A 15209-nucleotide genomic window follows, 5' to 3' on the forward strand; every position below is an offset into this window, starting at 1 on the left:
CATATGGTGTATGTGCTGTGGATACACGATAAATGATGATGACCCAATTACTTAATTAGTGTAATCTACTAGAACCGGCCAATATCAATTATTTCCAGTTTGTTTGCTATGATTTCCAGAGGTTCTAAATTTGATTCTCACCTCTAGTCACCATCTGTGAGACGTTTTGCATATTCTTTCCATGTCTATATGGATTTCCTTCTGCCTTCCGAAACATCTAGAAGGAGTACTGGCTATTTTAAGTTGCCCCTAGGTATAAGTAAGGGAGTAAGTTAATGTCTGGGTGTGCGCTGCCCTGCTATGAATTAGCACCCCATCTAGGAAGCGTTCCTTCCTTGCGCCCAGTGTTTCTGGATGGTGCCAGATTTACTGCAACCTGGATCAGTATGAAGTAAGTGGTTAGCTGAATTGAATATAATAAAAATCATCCAATCCCTTGAATTAAATTTTATGCATATAGGACAGATCACTTTAAACAGATAATTTAATATATTTACTTAATATAATTGTGCATGTATTATGATGTCTTGTTTATAAACGAGTATTTTTTTCATGTGTGCACATTTTTTAGAGGATAATTAACCAGAAGGAAGAAACAAGTTAATTTATTGGTGATCTATGTGAAGACTTTGTATATAGAGCCGACTTAAATCATTACTGTTTCCGTGGTTTAATAAACCACCACTCAAGAGCACAATCATGTATAAAGTGCTCTTTTCTAGTAACTGAAACACCTCTCCCTCAACAAATCTTCATTTGTTCTGTTCAGTTAAACAAGTTGTGTTTAAGATGTTTTTTTTTTTTTTTTTTTTACTTTTCGTACTTACAGGTCCACATTGTGCTTTGTCTATGCCGTTCACTGTTTTATTTTTATTTATTTATTTATTTAATTTTCTATTTTTCCCACTTTTCCCTGCCCCAATTTTCTCCCCTAATCTAGTCGTGTCCAAGTACCCTGATTGCATCCTCTATACTTACCCTTCACCGCTGACTGAGGACGCCCCCTCCGGCACGTACAGTGAGTACAGACTGCATTTTTCACCTGCACGAGTCTAGTTCATACACTTGATGGGCACCGTGTATGGAGGGCCACACCCCCATCAGCATTATTCCTCAGCCCTGTGCAGGCGCCATCAGTCAGCCAGCAGGGGCCGCAGTTGCACCAGTTAAGAGGACCTATGATCTATCTTTTTACCCCTAACCCTATGAACAACAGCCAATCATTGTTCATGCAGCCTCCCAGCCCAGTCGGAAGGCAGAGCTGAGATTTGATACGATGTAATCGAAACCCCAACTCTAATGTGCTAGCGTAGTTTACCGCTGCACCACCTGCGGTATCCGTTCACTATTTCTTCAGACACAGTAAGACATAGCTTGTACCAAGATACAGTACATTACATGGTCAAAATTATGACAGTGAATTTGTTGAATACAAAGAACCGGATGTGGGTCTCTCTCTGTCAGAATGCGATTACGACCTCTGCCGGCTGATTAGAGGCGCCTGCACAGAGATGAGGAAGAGTGCCCTTAGGGTGTGTCTCTCCGCATGCAACTCTAGGTGGCGCCAAACTCATCAAAATGCATCCGGCTGCTGCTCATGTTTCGGAGGGGATGTGGGTTAGCTTCGATCTCCTCGGTCAGGGCAGGATTCAGCATAGACGGAGAGGAAGCACGATGCAAATTGAACAATTGGATGCGCTTAAGGGGGAGAAAAAGGGAAAATAAAAAAAGACTCGGATTCAACACTTGAGCCCACTGGAAAAGTGTATATTTTCTTTTTCTTTTTGTGTATTTTCTTTATTCTCCCCTTTTTCTCCCTTTTTAGCACGTCCAATTGCCCGATTGCTTCATGCTTTCTCTCACCAATGCCGATCTCTGCTTTGATTGAGGGGAACGAAGCTATCCCACGCCCCCTCCGACACGTACCGTATGCATTTTATCACCTACACTTTGACGAGTGCAGTGCAGCTCAGCGTTGTGTATGGAGAGACACACCCTGACACACTCTTTCCTCATCTCTGTGCAGGCGCCATCACTCAGCCAGCAGAGGTTGTAATTGCACCAGTCATGAGAGAGAGAGAGAGAGAGAGAGAGAGAGACCCCATCTGGCTTAGTCCCGCCCATATCTGAACAACAGGCCAATTGTTGTTCATGTGGCCGCTCAGCCTTAGACGGTAGGCAGAGCTGAGATTTGATATGATGTATTCGAGATCCCAGCTCTAGTTCCAGCATGTGTTTTTACCGCTGCACCACCTGAGCGGCCTGGAAAAGTAGTATTTAGCTGGTTTGGTTGGTCAACCAACTCTTTTGGCTGGCTAGTTTTTTCTGTCTTAAACCAGAAATTCACTTTCAGTGAAAGAAAAAAAATGCACATTAATGACTTCTAACCCAAATAAATTAATATCTTTGCCACACACATTTGTGTAAAGCAAGCCTGAGTTGTTTACCTGATCTGCTTCTTTTATTGATTGTTTTACAAATGTTGTTCACCTGCCAACAAAGCAGAATGATTTTAAGGTATCACGAAACACTGATTGATGCCTGCATTTGTGAGACCTTGGAGGTCCTGGCTTTACTTTAGTTGAAACTCAGTGGAGGGCTGGTGTAGAAAAGTCACAAGAGAGGATTGTGGGAGGCTGCAGATCAGGCCAACAACATAATTGTGGACGCTTTGTATGGGAGTAGTGATGTAAGAAGAAAAACCAGCAGTTGCATTATAGTGCTTCAGTGTGGGATTGGGCAGTGTGGGTGGTCAGAAAGGTTGTATTTAAAAAGCACTCCAAAAGCAAAAACAAATGTTAGCCTTTTCATGTTCGTGTTAGGCTAAATGTAAGCAGCTTATTATTCATGACAAATTTTATCTGGTGAGTCTTAAATTACATAAGAATATTATGATAAATTACAAGAATATTATAGAAATATCAGTAGGTGTCTTTTTGAGGTGAGAAGGATGTGTGCGTCAGGGAAGCAGAGATCTATCCTGTCTGTAGTTTTATTTCCTGTCAGGTTCCTCCCATGGCAGAAGGTTCTTAGCGAGGTGCCAGACTAACACCACCACCTATTTTGGGCAGCAATCACAAAGGTGACAAAGGCAATTACTTCAATTCATTTTTGTGTGAACCACTGCTGTACTCTACAAAGAAAAACAAGTGGAATACAACAACACAATGACTCTCGGTTTAGTGCCAGAAGATGGGTCCCTCATGTCCTTCACTCATCTCGAGTACAGGTTGCATGTATGGCATGGCTAGGCCACAGACTATTAAATGCCTAGTTTCTGAGGTTAACAAGCAAAGATAATTCAAAGCTGCTCAAATAAAATTACAATTGGACCTTGGAATGTTTCAAGTATGAATCATAGCAAGCTGGAAATCATGAACATGGAAGTGGAATGTCTACACATCAGCATCATTGGGATCATATACTGAAATGGACAGGATTAGAACACTTTCAATTAGAAGAATACACTATCTACAAAATCACTTAGATCATAACCAAGGAAAAGAAGAAATGGACTGGCTTTTATCATCAACAAACTGTTGATGCTTATGGGAGGCTGGGACTTAGGGAAATAATGTTGAACAACACTGCCTTGGAGAACGACTAATAAACTTTTGTGAGTACATTTATACATTCATATTTTCAGCATTTAGCAGACGCTTTTATCCAAAGCGACTTAGAGTACTGTGACAGTATATTGTCTGAGCAATTGAAGGTTAAGGGCCTTGATCAAGGACCCAACAGTGGCATCCTGGCAGTGGGGGGCTTGAACCAGCAACCTTTTGATTACTAGTCCGGTACCTTAACCGCTAGGCTACAACAACAAAGTCTCTTTCATAGCTAACATAGCTTCAAGCAAGACAACACTAGATGGAGTTCAATGATACCAAATCCACCTGATTCTTTGTACCAATAGGTGGACGAGCTTAATTTAAATTGTTGAGATGTGGCTGAAGCTGATTGTGGAACCGACCACAATCTTCTAATGTGCAAGCTCTGAGTGAAGCTACAACAATCAAACAATCAGACTTAAAAATATGACCAGGTGAACATACCACCTGCCTTCAAGGAACCTGAATTCCAGGAACCAATTTCAGATGCTAGACATAAGTGACAGAAAACAAGAGGAGCTATTGATGGAACTCAAAGAGGTCATCAGAGAAGAATCAGTATAATAAGAATAAACCTTGGAAGAATTAAAATAGGGGTCAAAAATTAAATAGAATAATTGATGATACACTTGAGGGGTGGCATGGTGGCTAGATGGGTAGCACTGTCACTTCATAGCAAGAAGGTCCTATGTTTGATTCTCAGGTGGAGCAGTATGGGTTCTTTTTGTGTGGAGTCTACATGTTCTTTCTGTGTCTGTGTGGGTTTCCTCCAGGTGCCCAAAAACATCCTGTTAAGTAATGTGTGTTTGCCCGGTGATGGACTGGCGACCTGTCATGGGTGTTTCCTACCTTTTGCCCAGTGAATCGGAACCACTGCAACTCTGAAGAGGATAAAGCGGTGGTAAAACAGACAATGAATGAATTATACATAGGAGTTTTGGAGACGTCTGGAGTAGAGTATTATTAATAATAATACTGTAATAAAATAATAATAATAGAATTTTCCTTGTTGTATCTAACTTTTGACCTTAACTGTACAGTTTATTTTCGGTGTGAAACAGAGAGTAAAAACAGAAAGAAAAACCATATCGTACCTTTAACATACAGGGTGTCCCTAAAGTCTGGATACGTAGGCAAAATACATATTTTCAATAAATTTCAATAAATATTTTCAACATTTTATTTAATTAGAATATTAATCAATAACATATTCAATGTGTTTTCCACTACATGTATTTGTGATGTGTATTTGTATTTTAGTAAACATGTAGTTATAGTAAGTGATATTTCCTATGTGTCCAGACTTTAGGGACACCCCGTAGACTTAAGAGACCAAAAACCCAACAGGTGGCGCTGTTAACCAAGTCTGTTTTGGTGCTGCGGTGCCACTGTACTATTGACCTAACCATCTTTCCCTCTTGCCACCTTCCCACACACACACTTCATTTCAGACGTGGGAATGTTGCCTTAAGACCAGAGGTCCATGGTTTGTGGTGTGACATCCAAAAAACCACCTCAGTAATTCAGGGGTTTACTGCGACATGACCGCGTTTCTGTCTACTCCACTGGAAAACTATGGAAAATGACATTTCCAAAGTTCAGCAGTCGTCACGCAGGCCGCGTAAAACGTCATCCCTCTGTACAAACTCTAGAGGAGATTTTTAACTTTTTAAACCCCCCCCTTCACTTCATTCAGGGCCTGCGGCAGTGGGCAGGAAACGCAACACCCACCTCTCACCTACACTGGAGCCCAGCAGGAAATGAACACTCCAGACAGACCAGTGTCTCAGACTCCACAAAGAAAAAATAATGTCCCTTTTCTTGCCTAAAATAACCTAAAGGCTCCAGATCAGTGTGGCCTGTAAAAGAACTGCAGTTTGGTAAAGACGGTATAATGGACATTCTTATATACTCACAACTAGGGCTGGCTTGATACCACTTTTTATGTCTGATACGATACTGCAAATTGAGTATCTGCTGATACCGATACCAATCCGATACCGTCATTTCTCCTCTCAAACAACTAAGCAGTAATAATACATGTCTCAATGCACCATGGTTAAACTAGCTATCTAAATAACAATGCTCAGACTGTGTAACAAATATTCTAAAGGAAAAAATACAGAACCTACAACATCACACTTATGCAAAACTGCTGTTTTTATTTTAACTTTTACACACAGAACATTTAGCAGCATTTTTGGTTTCACTTACGTTCGAGCAATCAAACGCGATGGACCAATTACAATTGACGCAGAGTTGAGATTTTCCGTTAAAGTTCTGTCACGTTTTTAGATTATTAAACCCTGCTGGATTTTGAAGAGGACATCTGTGGCTAAATGGGAAACGGTGTAGTCTGTTTTATTTATGTGTGTTTATAACACTAATGGATTAATCGTTGAGGATGTGAGAGATCTCCAAGCCGGGACAAGATAGATTTACTTTATCTCAGGTGAGTGATTTATCATTTATAAAGCGACTTTAATTGTGTTTAAACTGTTTTAGATGTGGCAGTAGTAGATGATTTTTTAAAATGCTAAAAGTTTAAGTAGATCAGTGTGTTTTAATTTCTGAATGGCTGTTGCGGATGAGTTGTAGATCAGTGGCACATGTTAATGATGTCATCAAGATGCAAGCTGGCAATAAATGGCACTCTGTTGGAACGTATCTTATGGCCTTATTTACATTAAGTGTTATTTACATTGTGTTATTTACATTAAGCAACAGTATCAGATTAAAGCAATAAGCCACGAGAGACCGTGCATTACTGTGACTTTAGCACGGGGAATGACATTTTTGGCACGACGTGAAGCGGAGTGCCTAAAACTTCCTTCCCGTGCTAAAATCATAACAGTAATGCACGGTCTCGGCTTATTGCTTTTATAAAACGGCGGTCAACATAAAATACAATAAATACAACAATGTTTAATTCATAAATGTATTTATTGTGTATGAACTTACAATAAAGCATTCTTCCGCGACGCAAGGTAGTTCGATTAACAGTGTTGCTAGGCAACATGAGGGCGAAAATAACACAAACTTTTTCTTTTCAGTGGCGTATTAATATGGAATGATGTGAGGTGGTCATAGGTGTGTTTATCGGGGATTTTACAACGGCTTCGAACGCGGCTCAGCCAATTAGATTTTAGGACCGGAACTATCCGTTTTATAATACACGTTTTTTTCCTTTCGGTATCCGATCCAGTGATCGGGCCAATATCGGACCGATACAGTGCCAGCCCTACTCACAACCTATTGTTTTCTCTATTAATTTTTTTATTATTATTATTATTAATTCACATTTTAATTTTTATTGGTATACTAGGTCATGTCGGGAGTACAAAAGTAGGTCTGTTTGTCATACCAAATGGTCTAGTACCATTGAACAGACATGCTCTTTGTGAACCACCTTTCCTTTATTTAGGGGGAACAAAACTACGTCTCTATTTTGTCTCCATTTCTCAACCAACGGGTAAACAAAACGTTATTAATAAGCCAGTTCAAGCAAAATGATTAAAGGGCTTAATTTTATTCAACCCTGTAGATAATTAATGTAACTCATCTTGAATGCTACCATCACAATCAAGCTGTCAGATTTCTACAGAAACAGTATGATGTAATCTGAAACTAAATTCCAGAAAACTAAAAATAATCATCCTAAAAATATACAAAGCCAATTTTAGGGCATGTAGGAATCCTTTCACTATTGTGTACTATTGTCTCTAAATAGAGGAAACACTAGTTTGGAATGGCAGGACTGCTGAAATGTCATCTGGGGCTCTTATTCCAGGAAGTCACACAACATTTCACACAGTATCCGTTAACTAGGTTTGATCCTGAGCTCTGGTTTCTTTTTTTCCCCTCAATTTTTTTTACTAGTCTAAGAACTGTATTTTCATCTCTACTGCTGCAGACCTTCATTCCTAACTAACACATGCCCCTTCTTTTCACCTACATGAGGTGGATTCATATAGGGATCCGTATCACACATGATGAGCCACACACTGATCCCTATTATCCCCCGTCTCTCTGGGGCCATTGATCAGCAAGCAGAGGCAGTAATTTCAGCAATTATGAGGAAACTCTACGGCCTCCCATCCTCAGACCAGCCAATTGTTCTCCGTGTAGTTGCCAGCCAGCTGTAGAGCTGAGATTTGAACTTGCAAACTTGAGATGTCAGCACTGGTTGTTACCGCTGTGCCATCCTGGAGCTCAAATTTGTTATATGTGGAGAACAAATAGGTTCCCCAAAAAAGCACAGCATGTGTACAGGCAAGTGAATGTGTGATGCCTTGCAATGAATGGACTGGCACTCGGTCCAGGGTATTCTCTAGATTGTCTCTGGATCCACCATGACTATTACCAGGATATAGTGGTTACTGTAATGGACTGGTGCCTTGTTTTGGGATGTATTTGTGCCTTATGTGGTGGGTCTGGCACCACATGGAAACACTGAGCACAAAGCAGTAATATACTCTGGACAGGGCACCAATCAATTGCAGGGCAATATACACTTAACCACTTAAAAATAAAGAAAATCCAATGCACCATTGGCCGGTTTTGGGAGATGGAGGGAAACTAAGACCGGAGGCTAGGATCAGGAATTTTAGTTTTACATTTTCAGCATTTAGCAGACACTTTTATGCAAAGCGACTTACATTATACAGTGTAAGCAATTGTGTGATAAGGGCCCAACAGTGGCAACCTGGCAGTGGTGGGGTTTGAACCAGCAACCTTCTGCTTACTAGTTCAGTACCTTAACCGCTAGGCTACAACTGTCCAGTTTAGTTTTTGAAATCCTGATGATAACTGTCTCTAAGTTGAAATACCGGGTACAGTAGGTCCTGTGAGAACTGTAATCATCAAAGTTCACACAAAGAAGTCTTAACATTCAGTCCCTCACATCTACTCTCTACAAAAATAGTTCATTTATGGACCGAGTTATAGTTTGCCGTGAACAATGCCGTGACCAAATTTCAAAGTTGTGAGCTAAAGTTCATAAAAAATGCATGTTTCCACTATAAATAAAAGCCTCTCATGTTGCTGCCTCACATGCACTGCAAGATCAAGCATTTCAAATTAGCTGGAGAAAAAAAAGTCCATTCTGCCAGATGAAAAAGGTTTCCTGGGGTCAAATTCACATAAAACCTTCTCTTAAACATAGAGCAGTTAAGTAAGCATGAAAGATAATGTAAACCAGGCAGGGTGCTGCCAAGCATCTCCGTCTTTTGCTTGTGTCAGCACCACAAACAACTGGGATATCACAGAGAGGCATGGCGGTACTGCTCCCTTCTTTCATCTTTACTTCCAACAACATAATACAGTCTTTAACTTTTTTTATCCGGCAAAGTCTGCTTTAAAAATGTGAGGATGATCTTGAAAACACTTTTTATTTAGGCATTGTTAGTTTATAGGGAGGCAGTTAAGGATGTTAAGAGATTAGGGACGACCAATGCTCAACTGACTAGCACCAGTTCTACATTTTTTAAATATAAACTGATGCTCTTTATAATTAACTCCTTGTTAATAGCAGGTCATGTTCCAAACAGTTTTAGGTAGAAGTAAATCAAATTGAGATCTTAATAAACTATCATATTATTATTTATTAGGATTTTAACGTCATGTTTTACACATTTTGGTTACATTCATGACAGAAACGGTATATACTCATTACACAAGGTTCATCAGTTTACAAGTTCAATGTCAAACACAGCCATGGACAATTTTGTATCTCCAATTTACCTCACTTGCATGTTTTTGGACTGTGGGAGGAAACCGGAGCTCCCAGAGGAAACCCACACAGACACGGGGAGAACATGCACCCACACAGATTGAACCCAGGACCTTCTTGCTGTGAGGCGACAGTGCTACCCACTGAGCCATCGTGCCGCCCAATTTATTATTTGTTTATGATTTATATTTTTACATTTCTTAGTAAAAAGTATCTTTTATGTGTTTTATCTGGGCGGCAGGATGGCGTAGTGGGTAGTACTGTCATTTCACTACAAAATGGTCCTGGGTTCTGTGTGGGGATGCATATTCTCATCGTGTCTGCATGGGTTTTACTTCAGAAGTTCCAGTTTCCAAAAGCTAGTAAGTGAGGTGAATTGGAGATACAAAATTGCCTGTGACAGTGTTTGACATTGAACTTGAACTGATAAATTATGTGTAACCTGTAACTACCTGTCCTGTCATGAATATAACTATGACTTGACCAAAACAAACTGTTTTGTCCAGGTATTAAACCTAACCATGGTACAAAGTAAACAGAGATTACATTAGTCAAAATTGTAAATATGTTCCTGTCTTCAGACAAGGGTCAATGTTTAGTTCTTGTATTATTAAAATTAAGTAAATTTGACAATGTAGGCCATAACAATATTGCTTGTCCGGCTGCTTTCTTATTTCAGTCAAATTCTGTCTAAAGACCCGTTTACACCAGGTTTTTGGATGTTAAATTGTTATGCATAAAATTACATAAAATTATGGAATTAAGCAGTTTGGCATTAAAAAACTTCCAGTGGTGATCCAATTCTCCCTTGAAACTGAGAAAACAAATTCATGCAAAGTTCAAAATGTACAAAAAGTTTCTGCACTTTTATATTTTCATTGGAAATGGTGAGGGAGGGAGGAGTAGTAATTGGTCATGTCTGAAAGACTGAGAGAGCTTATAGTCCGGATTTAGCGGCATCTGATTTCCACCTTTTTTGGACGCTCAAAGAAGCTTTAAGGCAGACCTAAGCATTGTACGGCCCGCATGATTAAAAATCAGACGTAAATAAATGTACATCAAACATGCAATATAACAGGATTGTTTTTGACGGAACCGCTATGTCTTTAAATTTCCGTAAGTTTTGTTTTACGAGTGTATCCAGCTTCACCGTAATGTGTCAGCGAACAGAACTGAGTGTGATTGACGGTCGAGTTTTTAACAAGACGTGAACTTCTGAATTATTTATTAACTGAAGTCAGATGTAAAGCTGTTTAACGATCACAATTTAGACTTTAAATTGCTGTTACACTACTAAACAGAGAAATACAAGAACATGACCGATGCAGAGCGTCACACCTGAAGCTTCTCTAACTAAACTGCAAAAGCAACAAGGACTTTTATAAAGTTCAACACATCCAGGACTGCAGCAGTCAGGATCAGCTTTGTGATTTCAAAAAGAATATCCAACAATAACAAAGGACTGAAAAACAGTGTAATTCGACTCCAAACAAAATAGTGTAAAGTTTAAAAACCTGCACATTTTGTTCACATTAGCTTTTTTTTGCATTTGTTTAAATAGTAAAATAATGTTGATGTTTTTACTTTGCCTACTTCTAATTTTGTGATTGTAACATCTAAACATTAACAGATTATCAGAACTACACAATTTACTGCTTTTAATAAAGAGATAAAATTATTATTGAGCAGAATTAAGTTCACCATATTGGTCCGGCCCTCCACAACAGTCCCAGTTTCTTATGTGGCCCCTTGGAAAATTTAATTGCCCACCCCTGCTTTAAGGGGAAGAAGATTTTCATGTGATGATGATGTGAAAGCAGCGGTGCGTCAACCAACCAGAAACATTTTTTGCTGATGGCATTAAAAAGTTGGTATGACGCTGGGAAAAATGCATCAGAAGGTTTTTGTGTTTTTGAAATTCTTAATAAACGAAGTTTAAAAAGTGCGGAAACTTTTTGAAGAACGCTCATATTAAACTTTGCTATGACCATTAAGAAGACTGCTCCGCTGTGTTGTCCTTTAAAGTGGAGAAGCTCTTAATTTTAATACATGGTCAATCCAAAATCCAGTAAGCATCTACTACAGTAGTGCACTGTCTAACAGTTAATAGGTTATTACCCAGCCTGACTATAAATTGTTTAATTAAAATGTAGTGACATGGTTTGCAATTAGTCAGGAATTAGAATGAATCAAAATTGGTAAGCTTGCTAACTATGAATTGGACAAACATCTCATAACTCATAACACAAAGGAACTCATTTTGTTAAATTCTGGATGTTGAATATATTAAGCTTATAAAACTAGAATAAATTCCAAGTAAGTCACTGCTGTATGGCTAACTTAACTACAATGTTGGCTAAAAGCTTTTAACCTCAGCCTGACCAGGTCCAGTTTGTAAAGCAACACACATGGCAAGTTCCTAATGTTGCCAGGCTTTCATTAAAAATTTGTACAACAATGCATCAGAACTACAGACCACTAGAGAAGCTATTAAAATGCATTATAGGCTACAGGTCGGCATGTACAGTAAAAGTGACTATTCTTGCATGTTCAAGCCAGTTACCATTAATAATCAGAGGACTTTTAAAAACTGGCTCCTTAGTGGGTGTTTAGAAGTTACTGTTCCACATGTCAAAACAAAGAAATTATGTGTAGCTCCACACAGGTGCTGAGATGTCACCTACTTGTCCCTCAGTGAGGGCTTTAGTGCTGTACACCTGTGTCTGTGGTATTCAGGACTTCTACAAAAGACTCTGCATCTTTTTTTAAATCACTGGTGATTCGTCTCTTGCAAATATTCTAGGTGACATTAGGTTAAAAATAAACTTAATTATTAAATTAAAATGTATTAATATTATAGCTATTAGTTATAACCAACACTGTTTGTTACAGTGGTCCTTCAAATAAAATGCACATTTTGACAAGCATCTGTCATGACTATGGTCAAAACATAGACCCAAACCCAGCAGAATGAAGTTTGACATTTAATTCTCAGGGTGTATAAACAGGTCAGTAAGGGCACCAGGATACTTTTCCATAGCAACTACAGTACATCTCCAGAGAGTAAGTGGTTAGGGCAGGTCAGTGTAGGTCAAAGCATCGCCTTATGTCTCCTTTGTTCATGTAAACCATACTTTTCTCACACACTACCCTACTATATGTCTTAAACCAGCTGTATGTGACTCAATCTGTCTTCAGTCTTACTCATCTACAAAGCCAAATGGAGAGCATTTTCTAATTACCAGCCTGTTAATCTCTTTCTGCTGAAGTAAAACTTTTATATGTATGATATACAACTGCTCAATAAGCATTTTCATCCATTACTGTGAGCCATCAAAGAATACCGCCTCTCAAAACAAGTCAAAGGCGTCTTTTGTTCTGGCAGATTGCTCATCCTGCATGTGCGTGTGGAAGCATTTGAAAGGCATTTAAAAAGATCATTTAGGGCATGAAATTGTATTTATATAGATAAAATCTTTAGTAAGTGTATGTTTGAAAGATTATGGCAAGTGTATATGCTCAAATGTGTAAACTTACGTCAAGTCGTATACACTAGTGCATATGTTTTTCAGAAGTGTGTGAGTCTTTGTGGGGAGAGGGGTGGCTATGTGATTGTATGAGGTGGAGGGTAGCCAGAGTGGCACCAGGTACAGCGCTTCATGGGAGATGGAACACATTACGGAGTATTATTGCTTCAGCATGTTTTAAGCCACATAATATTTCACTACCACCAGCTCGTCCTGACCACTTTGCAGCGGAAGAGTAATGGGTCAGATTTAAATTCCACAGATACAAATTTTACATTTATTTTCATCTGTGTTTAAAACTAATCTGTGCCTGTACAGCATATTGTGCCTTAAAAAGTATTAAGCCTTGTGTCCAATTTAAAATATCGACTCATGTTTCAAATGTATTAAGCTCTTTCATGTGGAATACGTTGTTTAAGATACTAAAAATGTAGTAAAATATAAGAATAGTTTTTTCAAAGTGATTATGCTCATCGTATTATATCATTATGCAATATGTTGCCCTCACATGGAAATCAAAATTAAGTTAAAAAAACAAAGCAAAGAAGGTGCTTAGGTGTAGCACACCAAAGCTAACATCTCAAATTCGTAAGTTCAAGTGATAGCTCTGCTACCGGTATGTGTTTAATACCACTTAATGTACACGTTATCATGACAATGAGCATCACGTGGGTCCAGTCAGAGTAAGAACAACAGCAGTATGTTATCAGTCCTACAGGTGTGTCCTACAACTTCATGTTCTAAAACATTCCGAATCACATAATTTGCAGTATTAATTAATAAGGTAATAAGTTAATAAACTTTGTCTCTTCTGCAGATCAGTTTTTCACTCCCACCGCTTTGCACGCAAACACACATGAGCAGAACATACTTAAACTGTCCGATTGGGAATGTAATTGGGAATTAATTGAGAATTAAACTGTCCAATTGGGAATGTAATTGGGAATTAATTGAGAATTAAACTGTCCGATTGGGAATGTAATTGGGAATTAATTGAGAATTTAACTGTCCGATTGGGAATGACTTATTTTTTATTGTACGAATTTTTACTTATTCTCAAAAACGTTTTCACACTTTTATAAATGGTGAGGGCGGGGGAGTAGTAATTGGTCGTGTCTGAGAGACTGAGAGAGACGCTTATAGTCCGGATTTAGCGCCATCTGATTTCCACCTTTTTGGACGCTCAAAGAAGCTTTAAGGGGAAGAAGATTTTCATGTGATGATGATGTGAAAGCAGTGGTACATCAGTGGCTACACGCTCAACCAAAAACATTTTTTGCTGATGACATTAAAAAGTTGGTAAAACGCTGGGATGAAATCTTAGTTAATAGAGTTTAAAAAAAAGTGCTGAAACTTTTTGAAGAACCCTCGTATTTAAAGGATTACCTACCTCATTCAATCAAGTAAAAAATTGTATTTAGAATGGCCTTATTTGGACTAGTCTATTCCGACTGAGGTGTATGTGAGGACATATTCTATTCCGATTGAGTTTTTAGTTGGATTATTAATGGATAAGCATATAAATGTAGCTAGTGGGAAGAAAGGTTAAGCACATTGACCCAGTGCAACATTAAATTATTTTTAAATAACAAAATCTAGCTCTAATTTTGACACTATAAAAACTGTACTGTTGTACATATGTATGCAACAAATAAAATCCTAGTCAAATTAATACAAAACTGCCACAAATTATTATCAAAAAAATATTATCAGGGCTGTATGGGTACAAGCACACTTAGACAAACCAGTAGTGCCCAGCTGATGAGCACATGGAAACTCGAAATAAACAAAACAAAATACAGCTAACTAGATTGTTGGTGGTCGAGTCGAGAGTTAAATGTGATTCACACAGCTTAATCTGTAGGGCGAAAAGGCTGACAAGGAAAGTAAGAGCAAAAGTTTGTTTTTGATGGAGCGCTGTGGGGACGGGATGGAAGAAAATAGCAAAAAATGTGTGTCAGAAGAATTTAATTGCAGGGCCCCTGATCAGAAATGATTCAAGCCCATGTCTGTACGGCAGACAGTGACTCAGCCCTGAAGTCTGGACCAGAGTCTAGTCCCTGTTCCCTGCCACTGCTCTGACTCCGATCGTTCTCGCTCAGCTCGACACGCTCCGTGCCACGCTCTGAGACGAACCGCACCTGGCCGCTCTGCCATGACCGAATTGTTGCGGTAAATGGGAGGAAACCCTGCTGTGATTCAGAGCCATGCGTACGCTGGCCGTTCCAGAGAGAAAAGCCCCGTCCTCTATCTCACCACGAGTGTCTGCACGGTCCCGTTGACTCTGACGTCAGTCTGTGGGTCGCCACAAACCCAGTGGAAAGCCACTGCGTGTGGCTA

The 15209-nt window shown here is 39.1% G+C and overlaps 1 long non-coding RNA gene across 1 annotated transcript; it reads left to right on the forward strand.

Moving 5' to 3' along the window:
• Nucleotides 1-2994: 2994 nt before the first annotated feature.
• On the forward strand, nucleotides 2995-4611 carry LOC134310527 (uncharacterized). The gene is made up of 2 exons (XR_010011318.1): nucleotides 2995-3616; nucleotides 4385-4611. It is a non-coding gene; the product is annotated as an uncharacterized LOC134310527 (long non-coding RNA).
• Nucleotides 4612-15209: the final 10598 nt, after the last annotated feature.

The sequence above is a fragment of the Trichomycterus rosablanca genome, chromosome 3, assembly GCF_030014385.1.
Source record: "Trichomycterus rosablanca isolate fTriRos1 chromosome 3, fTriRos1.hap1, whole genome shotgun sequence".
Classification (NCBI taxonomy): domain Eukaryota; kingdom Metazoa; phylum Chordata; class Actinopteri; order Siluriformes; family Trichomycteridae; genus Trichomycterus; species Trichomycterus rosablanca.